Raw genomic sequence first — 17826 nt, 5'->3', positions numbered from 1 at the left:
ATTAGTAATAATTATTCTCAAGGCTGATTTAAAAACTGAATTATTAAACATTTTACAACTTTGCAAAAAATATACAAAGTGATATCGCTTTGGTGAAATCTAACTCCAGCAATCATCAAACCAAAATCATATTTGTACTTAAATGAAACCCATACGTAAAATATAAAAAGAATAATGAAGTAGGTACTTAAATGAAACCCATATTCATATGAATACCCAAAAGCCGACACGCAATAGAAAAAGGTTGTATATAATAATACCTGGTATTCTCAATCTAGGCTAGACTGCCCCTTATACGCATATAATTTAAGCGCAACACAAAGGACAATGGATGGACAAACATACAGAAATCCCAGAAAATCATTACAAGTGGCAGCCCTGATTAGGTTGTTGTGCAGCTTTCAACATTATAAACACACTTACACCGACGACAAGATAATGGCACGTACCCTAGTCTAGCTTGCTTAACCACTTCTTGCAATCATATACAGAGCAGAAAGCCTGAAAGCAAGTGAAGATCAAAAGTATCGCTGCAGCTACCACATACAGGAATTGCCACGATCCAAATATATGTTCGTTCACGAAATCCATTACGACAACATTCCATTTTCTATAATAATATCTATTGAGACCCTCTATAATGTTGTCCAGATATCGAACCTTTGTGAGCCGAACGCACTTACCCATGCTGTTCCACAGGCTCGCAACCTCTCCGTCGCTTTGGAGGTGGTTGTAAATAATTCCACTTTGTCTCAACAATCTCACATCCTCTTCGTTGTCGATCATCCCGTTCATGAAATCGGTATATCGTGTGAACACTGAAAACCATCGCACCCGGCGCCGCCGAAGCTTCGAATGCCACCAGATTTCTCAGGATCACCTCTGTATTGCTGTCCAACCTTACTTTCGGAAGGTAAAGTGTCGCAGTCTTCTAGTCAAATTGTACTGAGGTGAGGTCGCCGTCGGTAGGAGCAAATTTGATTCCTGCAGCGTATAAATCGGCCACAGATGGAATAGCCAGTTCATCTCGCGTAGGCGGTATGATCTTAACAGTTGATTCTTCCCCTCTGCTTTTCCCTCTTCCTCAGTATTGGTGACATCTTTGTTGACAAGAAGAGCCAAGGGTTTCTTCAACGCGGTCGGAACAGGAAGATTCCCAAGAAGAGAAAGAAGACGTAAGGGCAACTTCATCACGATTTGCACATACCGCCCGTTGAGCGCTTTCTGAGTCAATTTCGTGAGAAATCGAATGGGACCAATATTTAAAGAGGTGAGAGTAGTCCATAGCAATTTGAAGGCTCTGGTAATGGTGGACATTTCCCCTGGAACAACCTCCTCTTTTTCTTCCTCGTTTGGAATATTTGGATCTTCAATGTTGGGAACAGTGACGATAGCGTAATACAGCACCTCCAGGACGTGGCCTCTCTCTATTGTATGGATCTTCGAATCCTCGGGCAGCTTGAAGGTGAAAGGCGATAATTCTTGGCACACAAGCCTTAGCAAGGTAGAGAGTCTCTCTTTTGCCTTTGCTTCAGAACCCAACTGTAATTCCAAAAGCTTTTGCAACAGAAAGAGTGGCAACTGATTTTTTTGCAACAGAAAGAGCAGCAACTGATTTTCGAGTCTCATCAAAACTCTCACAATGGAATTATGGGCAGCGCTGGTGCCAGTCGGATCTAGTATTCGCCCCAATTGCTTGACGTCCACGTCAGAGTTTTGGTCGGCCTGCCTGACATAAAATTGCAAACACTCTAGAAGGAAGGCTGCGTCCAGCGCCATGATCCAGGCCAAGGTTTCTTCCTTATAATCGAGAAACTTGTGATAGTTGTTCTGGATTTGCCATTCGTGCTTCTTAAACTCCTCCACAACCACAGACTCAAACTTCTGTCCGTTGATTCTTTTATGAAATCTTCGAGCGGCTGCTACTTTGTAACTCTCCATGTCATAGAGCTCAGATCTCGAGTGGTGATAGGGACTGATAGATACTGACTGAGGAGTGTATGCTTCAGCCTTCACAGCCAATAACTCCTTGGGCACATTAAACATGGACACACATAGCGCCTTCAGTTCTTCTTCTTGCAGGTGTAGATCCAGAGTTCCCTTGATTCCTCCATGTTCAGTGCCATAAAATCCACTAAGAATTCAAACAAACTCTTCGAGAACTCTAGCGTAAAAAAAAACTCTCCGAGCACTGTGGTCTGGCGTAAAAAACAAACTCTCCGAGCGTGGTGTAAAAATGTAATAATGGTGCAGGCACAGATGTCATGTCTGAACTGAAAAACCGTCGTCCTCCTGTTATGAAAAACCAATGGTGAGAGTTGTTTTCGAATCCTCATTTCCATTAAAAAAAATAGTGTGCCACATGTCAATCAGATCAGAGTATGCCACATGTCAATCAGAAAATAGAAGTGTTGACGACTGAACTGATTCAATAGGAAGGCCTATTAGCCTAAAAATTGTAATTACACACCAATATTTTAAATAAGTTAAAATTTTATAAATAAAATAAAATAATAAAAATATTTTATTAATATTTATCAGTTTATTTTTATTTTACATAATTTTCTTTTGTTTGTAAAGTTGTGGCTGGAGGAGTGGTGATTTAGGACATCTAATTCATCAAAGTCATCGAGGATTACACTCAACTCTACTTAGGCCATATCATTGGATTTTTTAATACCACCCAGTGAGGTTTGATCTTGAGTCGCCTTGCCAAAGGAGCCCATCCTCAACTAGTTGTGCTAGTAAGACTTGACTATTTTTTTTTAATATTATTTATTTGTATACTAACCTCTTGTTTTAATCATAATATAAAAAACAGTATTGGCAATTTTCCTAGGTCATCGCCAGTCGGAAAGTCAAATGCTCGAAACATATTTTTAATCACAGAGACTAGGAGTTATTTTCGTCTCGGACTCTGTCATCTCGAAGGTTCCCATCTCGGAAGCTTGGGAAGGAAGTCAAGCGGAGGAATTGCCGAGATCCGAGAATGAATATATATATATATATATATATATATATATATATATATATATATATATATATATATGCCTTCCTCTTTTAGTCATCGATTTGTTACATATGAGACAAAATTCTGACCGTTCACTACTTTGTTGCAAGCACAAGAGGTTCCCTAATTAATGATATATCGTAGTAGTCATGCATGTATTTTTGTCATTTTGAATTCAAATTTCATCATTAATGGTTTATTTTGTTTTATGATTTAAAAAAAAAAAAAAAGTTTTATGATTTAAAAAAAAAAAAAAAAAAAACCGACGTAGCAAACAAGATTTAGTTGTATTTAGTGTTTTAAAATTAATATAAAACTATTGGCAAATTAATATGGCAAATGTGTTTAAAGTAGTATAGATAGCGCTCCAAAGATAATGAAATGAAATGATATTTTAACGTCCACGAAACTAAAAATAGTCTATGTGACCATTAGTTCCCTGCTTTCTTCCTTTTGCAATTCAATCATTTTCTTATTCAAATTGATGATAAGCTGGCCCAACCTTCCAACAATTCCCTCGCTGAAAAGGCAATGCCAAGAAACCGATGCTAACATATTCTCATAACTTTCTCTAATGCCTTTCAATGCATCATATTCCAAAATGAAATGTTTTGCTAATTCCATTGCCCCAGAGGTGCAAAATGTACACACCTATTCTTCCCAAGCTTCTTTAGTCATTTTCCACCACCATGTTTCACACCGAAGTCAATGCGAGTTTGTTCTTAACTGAGCAATAAGAACTTTTTCCCTCCAAGGAATGCTAGATCCAGTGAACTCTTTTTGTTATAGATTACACATAGGGTTGAATTCCTCAATGTTGTACTTCTTCTTTCTACTCAACTCTTTTCCCCATACCCGTTTATGAAACTTCTCCATAAAAAACTCTTTAGCTCCTTGATATTTGTGGGACATACATTGAGGTAGATATTCCTTTTTTTCATCCATGTGTAGTTTTGTTTTATCTATGCTTTCTTTTTTTCACTCACGCCTCCATTAAAGATAACATTAGGCCATCTACCTACTCCCATTTGCTCAATTCTTTTTAGATATCTTATGAGCCGCACCATAACAATTACTTCAATGGGAGTTTATTTTGTTTCACTCAACATTATCTCATAAGGTATCAAATTTTTTATTTTGAACTTGCTCATGATCAAGCATTTTTAGATTTTCTCAATTTGTTTTCATTTTGCGACAGGGTGTTGGTAACCCACAATTCACACCCATATAGCATCAATGGACAAACTAGGAGTCCAAAAAGCACTCTAATCGTTTTCCAATCCCATAACTTTGCTTCTCTACATCTATTTTGAAGAGCATATAATGCTTTCCACCCTCCTAAAATTCTCTTCTTTCTGCAATCCTCCCAATTAAGTTTGTTGTTGAAATCAATTCTGAGGTACTTTTACTCATTTACTTCTTTAAGAATGTTGCCTTCAAAGAAGAACATATGTTGGCTCTGCTTCCTTTTATTAGAGAAAATCATTATTTTGGTTTTGTTAGTATTGACTTGCATCCTCACTTCTCTACAAAAATGCTTAAAGGCATATCGGTGCATTTGCAATCCATGGGTCGATTTAGAAATCAATACAAGACCATCAACATATAAAATAATCTTTATCACAAACTTCCCCCAACCGAACACCATCTCCATATTGTAGATTTAGCCACTCTTCTAGTTTATCAATATATAAACAAAAAAGAGTAGGGGATAGAGGGAAACCTTGCTTGACTCCAATGTCACTTTTAAAGCTTTCTGAAATACCTATTGAGGTTTTAATTTTGACTTTCACCTCTTCATAAAGTCTATGGACAATAACTATATAATGCAAAGGAATTTCAAGTTCTTCCATTCTATGTCACAACTTATCTCTAGGGACTATGTCAAATGCCTTTTTGAAGTCAACAAAACAGTTGATAATGCTTATTCTTTGTCCTCCCAAACCTTTTCAATAATGTGTCTCAACGTGATACCGTGATCCATTGTAGAATGCTTCAGCTTAAAACCCGTTTTTCCTCTTCGCCTCTTTTCTTTTACTTCTGCCCACTTACTGATTCTATTTTCTACCATGCTACTGAAAAGCTTTGCAAGCAAATGATTGATCATAATGGTTCTATAGTTAGAAGGATTATTAATGTCTCCACTTTTAAAAAGGGGTATTGCTAAGCTAGCTGTCCAGTCTCTCGGGAATCCTTACTTAATGATATTGTTGAATATTTCCATGATTTGCACTATAAGGGTGTTCATTCCCCATTTTAGGTACTCTGCTTGAAGTTCAACCAAGTCCTTTGCCTTTCCTGTTTTTAGCTTCTTAATTCCAATCTCCACCTCCTATAATGTGAAGAGCTTTGTAATTGTGTTGATCCCGGGGGGAGGCTCAGCCTCTGATTCTTTCTCATAGAGTTGTCTTGCATATTCAAACCATTGATTGGTTGTAATATTATTTTTGATTTGTTTCTTGCTTGGTTGAAGTTCTTGCCAGAAAAACTTTGGGGTATTCTTGCTTAGATATATTAACTCTTCTTGCCTTGTTTGCATGAACTCATTTTTTTTCCTTTTTAGTATCTTCTTATATAACTTTACATTCATCTTCTCCTTGCCTGCCTTTTTCAATGTTCTCCTTGCCATTTTTCATTCCTCATCAAACCAAGCATTTACAGGGAAACAATTTGATTATGATTTTCTATATTTTGTTTTTTTTCACTTCTCACGTGCACTTTGAATTATATTTGTTAACTCATGACTATTGAAACTTTCGAAACCAATTTTCTCCTTCTGAATTAATCTCTCTAACATTGTCTTGAAGATAGTACAATTTTCTTGTGTTAGAAGAATTTTTCCCCTTGATAGTGATTGAACATAGTTACCGATCAAACGGGAACTATTAACTCAAAACGGGTACTCGAGCCCAAAAATACCAAAAAAACATGAAAAAACAACCCAAAAATAAAAAGTGTTGATTCTGCAGCACCAATTTTATTTTATTTTATTTTTTATTTTATTATTATTATTTTTTTAAGAGTAAATTTTCAATATTTTTTAAAAATAACAGTAAAAAACAATAAAAGCCATTTTGTTTGGTGCAAAAAAACACCTTGAAATTGAAAAGTGTTGATGCCGGAATAACGTCTTTTTTTCAGGGTACATTTTCAACATTTTTTAATAATGACGTTAAAAATAAAATATCATGACTCTGAAAAGCTTTAAATTTCCAACGATTTTCAAGCATGACATTAACAATAAAATATCACGTCTTTGAAAAGCCTTAAAATTCCAACGATTTTTAAGCATGACATTACATTTAAAATATCACTTCTTTGTAAAACCTTAAAATTCCAACAATTTTCAAGCATGGCACTAAGAAAAAATATTTATCACTATTTTCAACCATAACATTAAAGATAAAATATCAGGACTTATAAAAACATTAAAATCTTGACAATTTTTCAACCATGGAATTAAAACCAAAGATTATGACTGCAGAACAATCTTAAATTTTCAAAATATTTCAAGCATGACGTTATGGAAAAATTTTATGACTAAAAAAACTCTAAAAATGAACACCTGAATGAAAGAGTTATTATACCAAGGGTAATTTTTTTTAAATGTTAAATGTATAGCAATTTTAAAATCTTAATCTAAGACAACTTGATACATTGCAAAATAAAAATAAAAATCAACTATCAAATTGCACATAATGAGATCGGGTTGCTAGACAAACATCGACATAAACCGTATATATATATAAGAAAGATACAATAGAAAAAAAAAAAACAATTAAAAAAACACAAAAATACAAAAAAAACAAAAATTTTAAAATAATAACAAGTAATAAAACATGACAAAAAAATAAAATATAAAAAAATATGTAGAAATGCAAAAATTCAAATATTGAAAAAAAATAAAAATAAAAAATAATAACAAGTAATAATACATAAAAAAACATGATAAAAAAAAATTCCAATATAAAAAATATATAGTAGTGACAAAAAAAACTATAAAATGTAAAAAAAATTAACCATATTATGTAAAATTAAAAAAAAGAAAAAAGAAAAAGAAAAGAGTAAAAAAATTAAAAATTAAAATTAAAAAATTAAAAAATAAGAAAAAATAAAAATACAAAAATAAAATACAACATTAAAAATAAAATAAAATAAAAAATCGCCGGCCACCCCGAGGCCCAACCGGCCACATGTGGCAAGGGGACGATTCATGACAAAAAATAAATTAAATTTCATAAGAAGAAGAAGAAGAAGAAGAACCATAAACATGTAAAAAATAAATAAATCAGAATTAACTTGTAAAAATGAAAAGTTTAACAAATATATATATACAATGTAAAAAAAGAAAAAAGAAAAAAATAATTTTTTAAAGTTAGAAATAAAAAATAAAAACATCATTAATGAAAAGCTTAAATAATTACCAAAAAAATAAAATTAAATAAAAGAATAAAAAAATTAAAAGTACAAATAAAAAAAACTTTAAAACAATTAAAAAATATTAAAATTAAAATGACTATATATATATATATATAAATTCAAAAAATTAAATTATATTATATCAAAAAATTTAAATTATATAAAAAAAATCTAAATTAAAAAAAATTATATATATTTTAAAATTATAAAATTCAAAACAAATTAAAAAAAATTAAACTAAAAAAATAAAAAATAAACAATTAAAAAATATTAAAAAATAAAACAACTAAAACAAAATTCTCCGCTCTTTGCACCCCAGCCCCCCTCTTCCCCTCTCTCACCACCCTCGCCCCTCCCCTCTCTCAACACCCTTGGCTCTCCCCTCTCCCCTCCTCCTTCGTCTCGACCCCCACCTTGAGGCTGCTAGCTAGGGCCCGGGCAGGTGGCGGAACCGAGGGGCAGGTCGGGGGGAGGGCAAGGGAGGCGGATGAGTGGGGTTGAGGGAGGGGTTGCAGTCGGGGGAGGGAAGAGGGGATGCCCAGGGGAAGGGAGGGGTTGGGTTGGGGATAGGGGAAGGGAGGAAGGGGGTTGGTGGAGGAGGAGCGCAGGTTTTTTATTTTTTTATTTTTTTTAAATTAATTTTTTTAATATGTTTTGAATTTTATTTTTATAATATATGTGTGTGTTATTTCTTTATTTTTATAATTTTAATCTAAAAAAATAATTCTTACATTTTTATTTTTTATTTTGTTTATTTAAATTATTTAATTTAAATTATTATTATTATTATTATTTTTTAAATTTAAATTTAAATTTTATTTATTTATTTTTTAATTTTAACTGATTTTTTTGGTAATTATTTTAAGTTTTTCTTTAAATGAGGTCTCTTTTTTTTGTTTAATTTGTTTTTTTTAAATTATATATATTAAAAAAAACATTTTTTATTTTTTATTATTATTATTTTTTGTTTTTTGTTTTTTGTTTTGTTTTGTTTTTTTTTAATTTTTTATTCAATTTTTTGTTTTGTTTTTTGTTTGTTTGTTTTTTGTTTTGTTTTTTTTTTTTTTACGAGTTAATTTTGGTTTTTTTTACATTTTTATAGGTTTTTGGTTTTTTGTTTTTTGTTAATATAATTTTTTGTATTTGTGTTTTTTTTGGGTCATGTTTTTTATTTTTATTTTTATATTTTATTAGTAACATGAAAATCACCAACATTTAAAAAAAATTATTTAGAAAATTTAAAGTGTGAAAACTAAGCCTTTTAAACAAAAATGGTTGATTCTTATGAGCACTTTTCATAATCAAGATGAAAATAACTAACAAAAAAAATGTTCACACGTGATACATAAAAAAATTTAAAGTGTCAAAAATAAGCCCTCTAAAAAAATGTGTTGATACTGCGTCAACACTTTTCAAAATCAGCATGAAAATCACTAACATTTAAAAAAATTGTTCATACTTGATGCATAAAAAAATTTAAAGTGGCAAAAATATGCTCTAAAAAAAGGTGTATTTTGAATCACCATTTTCAAAATTGAGTCATTTTTTTCTATCTAAAAAAACAGGTACTAGGTCATTTTCTTGTTTAATCGGTAATTATATTATTGTCGAGAGCATTGTGTTTTCCTCCTATGCTGCTTTTTTTCTAACAATGATAACTTTATATAAATTAGGTTATGGTTTGATTTTAAGACCTAAATATGCTCTTCAATCTTAACTTCGTCTATCTTTTCTATCAAGCTCAGTGAACACATCACATAGTCAATGACACTTGTCCCGTTGTATGTGTTGCAAGTGAAGTTCCTAGACCTTTTCCATCTATCTAGACCATTGCAAATAATTAAGTTGAAAGATGAACATAGTGTAAGCAACTCCTCTCCAAAATGATTGCTAACTTTGTCATCTTCTGAGCACCTCACCCATTGGGGATTCTCCTCTTTAGTGAGCCAAATAGGATTGTGATCCTCATTGCAACAAAGAATACTAGCTTGATGATTTTTTGTTCTAGCATTAAAATCTCCCACTAAAGGAACTTCTCCCTGCTAAGAGTATGCGACAATATCTTGTTTTAAAGTTGCATATGGGTCCTCGCTATCTAGCCCCTTATTTTTTGTAAGTTTTTGAGACTTGAGGGGCAAAATAGCATGCTGAAATTCTTATGTGATTCTCATTCTTTGATATTTTGAACCATAAATATTGTTTATTTTCATCTTCTTTAATTAACTGAATGCGACGACTTTCTCTTTCTTTCATTAAAACTAGTATTCCCCCATACCCTCTGCCATTTTCTGCTACCTTGTTCCAAATTTCTAACTTCAAATAACCGTCAAACAAAGGAGTTTTGCAACCATCATGTTAGTGAGTTTTTGTGAGACATATTATGTCTCTACCTTTCGCAATGGGTCCTGACGCAAGTCCCCTCCTCCAAGGGTAACCTCTACAATTCCAACAAACTAAACTTAGGTAGACCTGGGTAGGATTTGATTGCTACACAGTTTGGCACATAAGACTGAAATTTTAGTCTTCACCCCTTTTCATCCATGTTGATCTTGTTGTTTTTTCCCTATTATCGAATTCTTTGTTTTTCCTTTACTCCCAGCTTGCTGCCCTATTTTTCCTAGAGGCCTAAACACTCCAATAAATGCTTTACCATTGTACAACCATGCCCTTTTCCCTTCATTTCTTGCTGCTCTAATTTTCTCCACTTCTTCCCTTCTCTCCTCTTGTTATTTGCTGGTTAAATCTTCATCTAGGAAGAAGTGTGAGTCTTTCAAGAGTTTCTTTTTGGCCAAGAGCTGATGTTTTTCTTGCACGCTTGCCATGGTGACTTTTATGGGTCGAGGCCTCTCTTGACATATCTTCCCCACCCTCCTGGCTTGGCAAATTTTCCCTTTCCAATGTAGTTTCTCGTTTAAAAAGTCTCTTGTCAAATTGAGAATACTTTCATTCTTCCCATAATCTCTTATTCCCCTAATTTTAAAATTTGTTTCCCTGTCATTTCTTTCTTTGTGTTCTCTTTCCTGTGCTCTATGAGTACTTGCATCTTCTTCTTCCTTTGCCCTTATGTAACCATAAGCGTCTTCAACTCTAGCTTTGATTTCTTTTGGACCATCTTTCCTATTGTTTTATTTTGCATTCTCTTTCGAAAGGTCTGTTTGCTGAGATACTTGTGTATCTACCTGAGTTGCTTTAGAAATTATCACATCTTTGTTTGTTGCTATTGATTCTTTCATGGTTTGCCACGTTGTCTTCATGCTTTGCCATTCTCGTTTTCCTGTCTCTAGAGCCTCTTGTAACATCGTTACTTGTTATTTTAAAATTCTATTACCTTCCATTAAACATCGATTTGCAACTGTGATCTCTGAAATTTTGTGGTCTTTTTCCTATTCTTTGGCTTTCGAAATCTCTAGTTTTGTCCTGGTCTTCATAGGTTCATGGACATAGAGATCTGATGACCAAGTGAGAGGTGTAGATATGGGAATGCAAATGGTTGATTCTTCTTTATTTTTGCTGCTCTTATTTATGTTTTTTCTTTGGAATGGTTTTCTTCTTCTTCATTTCCATTTAAGGCGAGCAAGCCTACACCTTAAAATGCCCCAATATTTCTTTACATTTACCTAAATCCACTTTCCTGTATTGTCTATTGAAGCAATTTTGACTTGACCCAAATTATTTGTTTCCACAAAACCTGATATTTTCTTGCCATTTTTAACATTTAGTATTGATGTTCTTTCCATTTTAAGATGTAACAAAAAACTGAGACTTGTCTGAAAACAAGCCACAAGGACTCTTTAACGGATGAATCTAAAAAAATCCACAAGATTGATGCCCTTGAAATTTCAAATCTGTGATAGGTCGTGCGGGTATCAATGAGTAATATGTTACAATACCTCTACTATGTGCATTAATAAAGTCGACTGCTGTCGTCTTGGAGCTTCCCAGAAATGCCTTTGACGTCTCCTATTTTGGGAATATAACAATGTAAATGATAACAAACTCCTAGTTTTCCCTGTAAAAAGGAACGCAAAAATTTAGCGTGGGTTTACTTCCGGTAGCCGCTTGATGCTATCACCCTCAGAACCACAACCATCATTTTCCCTCATTCGTGGTCGAAATTGCTATAACAGGGGTCCAGTCGAGCAATTTCTCGACGCTGTGATAAAATTTGGAATTAACCTTCCATACAAGAGATCGAACCAGTTGTGAATAACGATTTGGCCCTACCAGACATCATCCGCCTGGTACGTCAAACTCGTTTCTCGTGGAAGGACCAGATCAAAATGTGTCGTGGATAAAATGGGAAAATTCCTGCAGGAAGGAATTAGGGTTTTAATGCTATTACTCCACGAGTCTAGAAGAGAAATAAGTTGTGGGACATAACCCACAAGTTTATAAAAAAGAAATTCTCGATTCGAAGGACCCTAGAAACCATTTTCATCAAAAACCTTGCGAGGGAAATCATTTATTGCTCGTTTTTGTCTTTGTGATATTTTTAAAGGGGTTTTTCGCCATTCTAAAAAATATGTTGGCTCTACTGGTGTTAATTTGCTTTATTTTGCATTTTACTTTTCTAATTTATAATTTAGTTGGATCAAAGATCGAAGAATTTAGGAATTCACAATTGGTGTATATACAATTACGAATTGCTATGTTTAAATGAATAAAAATGAAATTAGTATTAAAATTGAATTTGCTTTTCTATTTATGGGTGCATATAGGTAGATTACTTAATCTACTTTATAGAGCATAAAGTTTTATTTTATTATTATATTATATAGTAAACGTTGAAAATAGTAGGAAGGTTTTTTTTTCACTTGTGCTTTAGTCAAATAGATCACAAGTAATGTTTTTTTTAGCATGCAACAGTTCTTATAAGCTAGGATGAGTTCTAAAAGCTAAGATGAGTTCCTAAAAATAAAGATGATTTCATGAAGCAATTTAACTCATGCAATTAGTTGGAGACTCAGTTGTTTGTCGTCTAGTGCAAATTAGAAGTCTCAATGTTTATTTGTGGCTAGGATGAGTTACATGAGTCAATTAGATTCAATTAACTAGTCAATCACAAGACCGAATTCCAACGATAAACTTTCCAGATTTAGTTGATGCAAATTTCTTATAAGCAGGACGAAGCTATAGAATTGATTCAATTGTTTTGTGTGAGCACAAGGTTGTGAGACAAGAAAATAGAGAGCACAAGTTTGTGTCACATTTGTGTGTGTGAGCTAGGAGAGATAGGAAAGAGTGTAAAGGAGAGGCCTATACGTAGTGTTTTGGCAGAGGAAGTACTTGTTGGTATGCGCTAGGAAATAGGAGGAAATTTTTAGGGCCAATGCAAGGATTTAGGAGCTAAGGACAAGGTTCTTGCAAGTTGGATTTCTAGATAAGTACCAATAGGGAGAACGAGCTTGTTCTCTAAAGAAATAATTTTATTTGCTCAAACTTTGTCAATAAAATTTCTATAGCTAGTAGAGGGTTTTCCTAGTTGGGTTCCCTAGAAATTTTTGTGTTTTTTCTATCGTGTCACTGTATTTTAATTATGTTCTATTTTGCTACAAATTGGTAGAGAAATTCCGTGCCTTGGTATTACAAATTAGTTTCATATGTGTTCATACAAGCATTAGTAGAATTTCAAGGAAATTCTACATGGTATTAGAGCAAGTACAAAATTAAGACCAACACAAGTTGAGTGCTAGCATCATAGGAGAAGAACTCTTGAAGTAGCTGCATCATCTAGGAGCCTTATTAAAGGAAAAAGGAGTCGAGTTTCTTGTGTCCTTTTTTTGTGATTGGTACTTGTCGAGTTTGGGCAATTGGTGGTTAAGATTGAGGGTAGTTATGTGCTCACTTTTGTTGTGTACTTCTTTGTGCATCAGGCCACAATTTTTTGTGCTTGTTACAAGAAGGCAAAATCCGTAACTGGGAGTTGGATGAAGGTAGATACCCTTGGAACACCAACATGTATTAGGTGAAGTTATAATGGAGTGAAGGAAGACTTGTAGATGAAGGGTTACACAGGTTTTGAAGGAGGTTTAGAGGCCGAGATATGGGTTGTGTACTATTGTATATGTGCCCTAACCAGAGGGCCGAAACCTCAAGATTGGGTGTATAGGCCGAGGAGAATTAAGACAGTGGAAGTGATCCTTTGTAGAGGTAAGATTGTTCTTCCATGTTGATGCATTGCTAGGTTGATGGTATAGGTTTGGGACATAATTGTTGGCATCTTAAGTATAGTTTGGAGAGTTGTTAGAAGGTGTCTATTGAGACCTAAGTTTAGTCCTTGTGAAGGACTACAAAAATGATAGGTGAGGCATAGTTATTAGAGCCTAAGGAGCTGAAATTTGAAGGACTAAAAAGGCAACCAAAAGGGCTAGTGAATCAACCCTAGTTCACTGTGTTGTAGAGCTCTCTGGGGAAGTAGGATGGCGTACGAAGGATTGAGAGAAGATCATTGTTTAGAGGAAGCATCAATCTTTGTTCCATGGAAAGGGGGGATCTTGATAGTTTTGGAGGATAATGGGGTGGGAGAATTTGTGAAGCAAGCTATACCACCACCACAAGATCCCAAAAAATTGACCCAACATACTAAGAATGATATCAAGGCAAGGAGGATTATTCTGGAAGGGATCAAAGATCATATAGTTCTTGATATCTATGAGAATAAGATGACTTATGAGATGTTAAAAACTATTTTAGATCTATATCAGAGTGCTAGTGATACCAGGAAGCTTGCTCTTAAGGAAAATCTAAGGAGTATCTAGATGAGCAAGAACGAGCCCATCACCATGTATGTTTCAAAGTTCACTTAGGTATGAGATGAGCTAGGTGGTGTCGGTGTGACTACACCAGAGCATGACCTTGTGAGTTTTTCTCTTCTAGGACTTCACAAGTCTTGGTATGGGTTCTAGGATGTTATCAGTGGTAGAGAAAATTTTCCTAGTCAGGAAAGGTTATGGACTGACCGCGTGCAGGAGGAGATTTGGAGAGGAACCAGAGATGCTAGATCAGTTACGACAGTGGACGAGGAAAACCTTACCCTGGTAGGCAAGTCTAAATGAAATAAGGGCTAAGGAGAGGTCGAGTCCAGTCAGAAGGGCAAGAAGAAGGATCTAAGCAAGATCAAGTGCTTCCATTGCCATGAGTTTGGACATTATGCCACTGAGTGTCCTGAGCGAAAGAAGGAGTCCAGTAAGGATCATGTAGTTGCATTAGCAAAGGTAGATGCATTTTCTGCCTAGTTCGAGAATGATTTCTCATTGATTGCTTGCATGGCAATCTCAATAGATAACAATATATGGTATATTGATTCAGGAGCATCCTTCCATATGACTGGGAATAAGAAGAGTTTCAGCCACCTGAAGGAGAAGGACATGAAATTTTAGATTGATCTAGGAGATTATGGTTAATATGCAGCTAGAGGAGTTGGTACTGTAAGTTTTTAGATGGAGTCAGGTAATCCTCTTCATCTCAGGGATGTTCTCTACATTTCAAGATTGAGGTAGAATCTTGTTTTGGTAGCTACCCTTGAGGAAATGGGATATGATATAATATTTAGCGGAGATATGGCTTACCTCCATCACTTAGCTTATGGATTTAAGACGCAGATAAGTGTGAGGATGAAGAATCTCTAAAAGTTTGAGGTGGAGACAAGTGTGGCATTGAGCAGCAAGGCAGGGACTACACAAAGCAGAGAACTGATGGTTGAGGAGAGCAGAACTCAGAGGGAGTCCTTAGAGCAAGAGAAAATTAAATTACTTGAGAAGAAGCTACTCAAGATGGAGCCTCAACTAGTATCTCAATTTGAGTCTAAGCTAATTGGCAGTTGGGCCGACCAGCAGGATGATGATGAATAGAGCCGAGGGTGAGTGGAGGAAACCACTCAATGAGTGGTTCCCAATATAGGGAGAGTTCGATCCAAGTGGGAAAAGGATTTGTTTAAGGGAGATTAGGATAGAGTTGAATATTCCAGTATCACCTTTAGCTAGAAGAAGTAACCGCAAAGGTACACATGGTACATGACACTTATGACTGAAGTGATGGACTCGCAGAGCATGGTGGGAAATAACAGATCAAATTTCTTAGGAAAAAGCAGGGATGTCTTTTAGTTCAAAGGGAGCAACTGTAGTAGTGGAGAACATGGTAGTGTTGGAGATAACTCCAGGTGGATGAGGTTCTCCGAGAAGCACCTTCCTAGGGGAGTGTTGAAAATAGTAGCGAGTAAGGTCTTCTTTGACTTGTGCCTTAGTCAAAGAGACCACAAACAATCTTTCTTTAACATGCACAAGCTCCTATAAGCTAGGACGAGTTCCTAAAAATTAGGAAGAGTTCATGAAGCAGTTTAACTCATGTGATTAGTTGGAGGCTCAGTTGTTTGTCTCGTAGTGTGAGTTAGAAGTCTTAATGGTTATTTGTGGCTAGAACAAGTTACATGAGTAAGTTAGACTCAGTTAACTAGTTAATCACACGATCGAGTTCCAAAGATAAACACAAATTTCTTATAAGGAGGAAGAAGACACATAATTGATTCAAATGTTTTGTGTGAGCACAAAGTTGTGAGACAAGAAAATAGAGAGCACGAGTTTGTGTCATGTTTGTGTGTGTGAGCTAGGAAGAGCGAGAAGGAGAGGCCTATATGTAGTGTTTTGGCAAAGGAAATACTTGTTGGTATGCGCTAGTAAATAAGAGGAAATTTCTAGGGCCAACTTAACGATTTAATAGCTAAGGACATGGTTCTTGCAAGTAGGGTTTTGAGCTAAGTACTAGTAGGGAGAACGAACTTGTTCTCTAGAGAAGTAATTTTCCTTGTAATAATTCTATTTGTTCAAACTTTGTCAATAAAATTTCTACAATTAACATAGGGTTTTCCCAGTTGAGTTCCCTAGAATTTTTTGTTTTTTTTTCTATCATGTAAGTGTATTTTAATTCTATTCTATTCCACTGCAAATTGGTAAAGAAATTTTATGTCTTGGTGTTACAAATTAATTTCAGATTTATTCATACAAGTAGTAACAAAATTTCAAGAAAATTCCACAATAAAGTATTATTTTCAAATGGTGCACAAGTATGTATTTGATCGATGGCTAAGTTCAATAGCAGACCCCACATGCTCGATGTTTAATAAGGGGGTCTGTGATCTCATTTTTCCAAAACAACCCTCTTGACGTGGCAACAACAGGTCAATAATGAGGGCCCCTTCGTGGTTTCCAATACCACTACATCCCCCACTATTCCACTTATGGGATTTGAAATACAAAAGTTATACGGACCAACACAAGAACGGTACTTTGTCCATCATCGAAATGTTAATATAAGAAGGATCTCTGAGATTCTTCTATCAATGGAAAAACCACCCCCAAAAAAACTCATATAAACACTAACTAATAAAGGGTTATATAAAAGGAAAAACTCATATAAACACGAGATACTAGTAGGTTACGAAAATATATTGCTATATACACCGTCTTTGACATATATCACAGTGACATGGATATCAATGGCTATCATGAAACTGTTGGCTATCATTATGCCTGCATTGCGGCAGGTATTAAGCATTCAATATCTATTTTTTTTTAAATATTATATTTACACCGAAGGTGTTTCTTCTTGAATCAATTCACTGCCCAGCATCGTCTACCCTTTTGGTTTCCACCGTTGTTTGAAGAAAACAAGTGTCACTGTTTCCACCATCAGATTTGTAAAGCACGTTGCTGCAAACTGCGCGTTGACCATACTCCGTCTGTCTTCATGAATTTCCCTTTGGCTTGTGTGTGTCGTGCAGGACAGGTAAAGGTTTTCGTCCACAATTGGCACCTCCTGGTGATCATCCAGCACTTGCCCATAGTAACTTGTTGAGGTTGCGAAGAAAATGGGGGACACGATGATGTGGTTTGGCTTCATTTCAGTTGATTGCATTTTTTAAAAGAGTTCAAGGGCTTCCTTGTAGAGTCCATGTTGCACATATCCTGCAAGAATGGTATTTATGGGACCAAATTCGGTTGGGAAATATTACTAAAAACCTTACACGCATTGTCTGCCCTGTTCTATAGTTGCACATGCTTCGAGGACGCTCGTAAAGGTGTAGTGGTTTGGCTTCACGCCTGTGGGTTGCATTTCACAGAAGAGCTTCACAGCCTCTTCACTATCCTCATGAGAATATCCTGCAATCATTCGTGTCCACAGGACAACATCTCGTAAACAAATTTTATTAAATACACAATGTGCATTTTTTATACATTCACATTTTAAATACATGTCAACAAAAACACACTCCCCACAAAAATGTTTGATTCAAATCCAATTTTATGTATATAATATTATATTCCATTAAACAAAATTCTTATAAAAAATAGCAATACCAAAGATATATTCTATAAACTGCACTGCAAACATGAGACACATAT

General features: G+C 34.8%; 1 pseudogene; it reads right to left on the bottom strand.

The window, feature by feature from the left end:
* Nucleotides 1-450: 450 nt before the first annotated feature.
* Nucleotides 451-17593, bottom strand: LOC149194941 (putative UPF0481 protein At3g02645 pseudogene; annotated as a pseudogene).
* Nucleotides 17594-17826: the final 233 nt, after the last annotated feature.

The sequence above is a fragment of the Pinus tabuliformis genome, chromosome 2_2 (assembly GCF_031772625.1).
Source record: "Pinus tabuliformis cultivar Carrire ecotype Pingquan chromosome 2_2, CPIR1, whole genome shotgun sequence".
Classification (NCBI taxonomy): domain Eukaryota; kingdom Viridiplantae; phylum Streptophyta; class Pinopsida; order Pinales; family Pinaceae; genus Pinus; species Pinus tabuliformis.
This window is presented reverse-complemented; position numbering and strand designations above follow the sequence as displayed.